Genomic DNA, 4699 nt, shown 5'->3' with positions numbered 1-4699 from the left:
TTCTGTTTGCAAAAGTACACACAAAAAAAGTTAGTAAACAATACAAAATGGTGACCCAAAAAACCAATGGAATGAGATATTAACCTTCTGCATCCTGTGGTGCTGCTGCTCCAGGAGCTTCTCTGGGCCCCAAATCTGGAGAGTTTTCTAGGGTATGGCTGGATGCGTCTGCACGGCTGTCATTAAACCCTAGAAATGTCTCGTCAGTTAACCCTGTTGACTCAAACAGCTCAGGTGATGGGTCCCAGAGCGAAACGTACGTCACTTACGGTCCCGGTGTCCGAACTTCCGGTCGCTAGGACCGCGGACATCGGCTCCACAGCTCCAAGTTCAGCACACCCTCTCCCTGGCTGGAAACCTATATCTACAATTGCAGGACACTACAGGCCTCACACTGCCCACAAATGCATGCAGGCATTAAGGTTTGAGCCGCACACAGTGAGGCATTTTCTTTTCAACTTCCACCAGGGGGGACTCCTACACAGGCACAGCATAACTATTCCTCTACTGTGTCCAAACAATTCAGGGGCACAGTGGGAGGTAGCATTTATCCTTTATGTAGATCAATTAACTGCATTAGCTGTGAATACCTAAGGTGCCCAGCTCAAGGGTGTCTGTTCTCCCCTTTCTTTAAACGGCCTCCCCCTATGCAATCTGAATGTATAGTATTAATATTATGTGATATCTGGCCATAGGAACATTTAGCATTTGTATAACATTGTTGGTGTTTCCTTTGTTTATTATATATATCCAGCTCAGGGGATCAATCCCTGTTGAATCATCATATTTATATGATTGGTCTCTCTTTTTTTCTTTTTTCTTATTCAGCATCACAACCATTAGAAAAATATGATTGTTTGATATCCAGTCACAGGAACATTCAGTATATGCTTTAAGAGAATATATATTTTTTGCTCTTTGCACAAAAGTGATGTAACAATAGGAGTTTCATATGGGGACAACAAACACCCATTAAAATACGGTGTGGCTTTTCATTACATAGAATCATTTATATTTCATTCAGGGGACTATTCCCTGTCAGATTATCTTATCCATAAAATCTGCCTGGAGTAACCGCACACTGGAATTGATTGCACATGCTGGAGATTTACTCACCTACGGTCAAACCGCACTGAGTATGCCCAATCTCGCCTGATCTTGGAAGCCATACATTGCAGGGCCTGGTCAGTACCCGGTTGGGAGACCACCAGGGAATACTAGGTACCGTAGGTATTTTACTCTCACATCATTTAAGTCTTTCCAGTTCTCTGTGCGGTCCCAGACATTTAATTTTTCACTAATATTTAATTCTGATATTCTGACATGGGACAGCTGAACCCAATTGAGCAGGTTTACTCCCACAAAGATTTTTTCAATCCAAAATTGGAGTAATTTCTGGATCACTAAGGGATTAAACATATTTTCGCCTCTCTAACTTTTATCGCCCAAAATTTGTAGCAATTATCTATATTCGCTTTCTCCCTTTTATCAAGTATATCTCAATAAAAGTTCAGTATTAATATACTCATATTTTCATAATTCATCACTTTCTTATATTTTTTTTTAAGTGTGCCCTGGAAAAGGCATATAGCTTCTTTTGTCTTTTGCTCTTTCTTAAGACCACCTTTTCCATATAGTTTGCTGTGCACTGATGATGTCTGGCGTGCAGGTGATGGTCTGCACGCCGATGATGTCTGGTGCGCAGGTGATATTCTGCGCACAGATGCGCTGGTCCCTGGACATCCTTGGTGTGAAAAGAAAAAGAAATTTTTTTTTTTAGATATGTACCCCAGAAAACACAAACAAACTCACCAAAAATAAAACCGAGAAGCGCACCGCACATTACATAATCCATTAAAAAAAAGACACCCCTGCACCACAACATGTCATGCTGCTAGTACACCAGTGCTCAAGCATGACCAAACACATTGGCACATTTAAAAAAAAAACATGAAAAACCACGCCCAAACACCCCAAAAAGCCAATAAAGCCACTGCAACATGTTCACCAGTGCTCAAGCATGACCAAACACATTAGCACATTAACAAAAACATGAAAAACCATGCCCAAACAACCCAAAAAGCCCATAAAGCCCATAAAGCCACCCCAACATGTCATGCTGCTGGTATACCAGTGCTCAAGCATGACCAAACACATTAGCACATAAAAAAACATGAAAAACCACGCCCAAACAACCCAAAAAGCCAATAAAGCCACCACCACATGTCATGCTGCTGGTACACCAGTGCTCAAGCATGACCAAACACATTAGCACATTAAAAAAACATGAAAAACCAAGCCACAACAACACAAAAGGCCAGTAAATGTACCAGCAGCATGACATGTTGGGGTGCACCAGTGCTCAAGCATGACCAAACACACTAGCACATTAAAAAAAAACATGAAAAACCACGCCAAAACAACCCAAAAGGCCAGTAAATGCACCCCTGCACCCCAACATGTCATGCTGGTAGTACACCAGTGTTAAAGCATGACCAAAAACACTATTTAGCAACAAAAAAAATAAACATGAAAAACCATCCCCAAACACAAAACTCCACTAAAATCATTCAGTAATACAAGCAGGACCTTAAAAATACACACCTGTACACATACACCATACTTGCCTACCTGACCCTCTCCATGAGGGAGAAAATGCTCTGTTCCTGGACTTTCCTGGTAATGTATGATTGCCATCACCTGTGGTGAAACGCCTTTCTTATAGAGATGAGCGCCGGAAATTTTTCGGGTTTTGTGTTTTGGTTTTGGGTTCGGTTCCGCGGCCGTGTTTTGGGTTCGACCGCGTTTTGGCAAAACCTCACCGAATTTTTTTTGTCGGATTCGGGTGTTTTTTTCAAAAAACACTAAAAAACAGCTTAAATCATAGAATTTGGGGGTCATTTTGATCCCAAAGTATTATTAACCTCAAAAAACATAATTTACACTCATTTTCAGTCTATTCTGAATACCTCACACCTCACAATATTATTTTTAGTCCTAAAATTTGCACCTAGGTCGCTGGATGACTAAGCTAAGCGACCCTAGTGGCCGACACAAACACCGGGCCCATCTAGGAGTGTCACTGCAGTGTCACGCAGGATGTCCCTTCCAAAAAACCCTCCCCAAACAGCACATGACGCAAAGAAAAAAAGAGGCGCAATGAGGTAGCTGTGTGAGTAAGATAAGCGACCCTAGTGGCCGACACAAACACCGGGCCCATCTAGGAGTGTCACTGCAGTGTCACGCAGGATGTCCCTTCCAAAAAACCCTCCCCAAACAGCACATGACGCAAAGAAAAAAAGAGGCGCAATGAGGTAGCTGTGTGAGTAAGATAAGCGACCCTAGTGGCCGACACAAACACCGGGCCCATCTAGGAGTGTCACTGCAGTGTCACGCAGGATGTCCCTTCCAAAAAACCCTCCCCAAACAGCACATGACGCAAAGAAAAAAAGAGGCGCAATGAGGTAGCTGTGTGAGTAAGATAAGCGACCCTAGTGGCCGACACAAACACCGGGCCCATCTAGGAGTGTCACTGCAGTGTCACGCAGGATGTCCCTTCCAAAAAACCCTCCCCAAACAGCACATGACGCAAAGAAAAAAAGAGGCGCAATGAGGTAGCTGTGTGAGTAAGATAAGCGACCCTAGTGGCCGACACAAACACCGGGCCCATCTAGGAGTGTCACTGCAGTGTCACGCAGGATGTCCCTTCCAAAAAACCCTCCCCAAACAGCACATGACGCAAAGAAAAATTAAAGAAAAAAGAGGTGCAAGATGGAATTGTCCTTGGGCCCTCCCACCCACCCTTATGTTGTATAAACAGGACATGCACACTTTAACCAACCCATCATTTCAGTGACAGGGTCTGCCACACGACTGCAACTGAAATGACGGGTTGGTTTGGACCCCCACCAAAAAAGAAGCAATTAATCTCTCCTTGCACAAACTGGCTCTACAGAGGCAAGATGTCCACCTCATCATCATCCTCCGATATATCACCGTGTACATCCCCCTCCTCACAGATTATCAATTCGTCCCCACTGGAATCCACCATCTCAGCTCCCTGTGTACTTTGTGGAGGCAATTGCTGCTGGTCAATGTCTCCACGGAGGAATTGATTATAATTCATTTTAATGAACATCATCTTCTCCACATTTTCTGGATGTAACCTCGTACGCCGATTGCTGACAAGGTGAGCGGCGGCACTAAACACTCTTTCGGAGTACACACTTGTGGGAGGGCAACTTAGGTAGAATAAAGCCAGTTTGTGCAAGGGCCTCCAAATTGCCTCTTTTTCCTGCCAGTATAAGTACGGACTGTGTGACGTGCCTACTTGGATGCGGTCACTCATATAATCCTCCACCATTCTTTCAATGGTGAGAGAATCATATGCAGTGACAGTAGACGACATGTCCGTAATCGTTGTCAGGTCCTTCAGTCCGGACCAGATGTCAGCATCAGCAGTCGCTCCAGACTGCCCTGCATCACCGCCAGCGGGTGGGCTCGGAATTCTGAGCCTTTTCCTCGCACCCCCAGTTGCGGGAGAATGTGAAGGAGGAGATGTTGACAGGTCGCGTTCCGCTTGACTTGACAATTTTGTCACCAGCAGGTCTTTCAACCCCAGCAGACTTGTGTCTGCCGGAAAGAGAGATCCAAGGTAGGCTTTAAATCTAGGATCGAGCACGGTGGCCAAAATGTAGTG

The 4699-nt window shown here is 44.4% G+C and overlaps 1 pseudogene; it reads left to right on the top strand.

The window, feature by feature from the left end:
- The first annotated feature begins 1114 nt into the window (after window positions 1-1114).
- LOC135052192 (5S ribosomal RNA) lies at window positions 1115-1233 on the top strand (annotated as a pseudogene).
- Window positions 1234-4699: the final 3466 nt, after the last annotated feature.

The sequence above is a fragment of the Pseudophryne corroboree genome, chromosome 2 (genome assembly GCF_028390025.1).
Source record: "Pseudophryne corroboree isolate aPseCor3 chromosome 2, aPseCor3.hap2, whole genome shotgun sequence".
Taxonomy (NCBI): domain Eukaryota; kingdom Metazoa; phylum Chordata; class Amphibia; order Anura; family Myobatrachidae; genus Pseudophryne; species Pseudophryne corroboree.
This window is presented reverse-complemented; position numbering and strand designations above follow the sequence as displayed.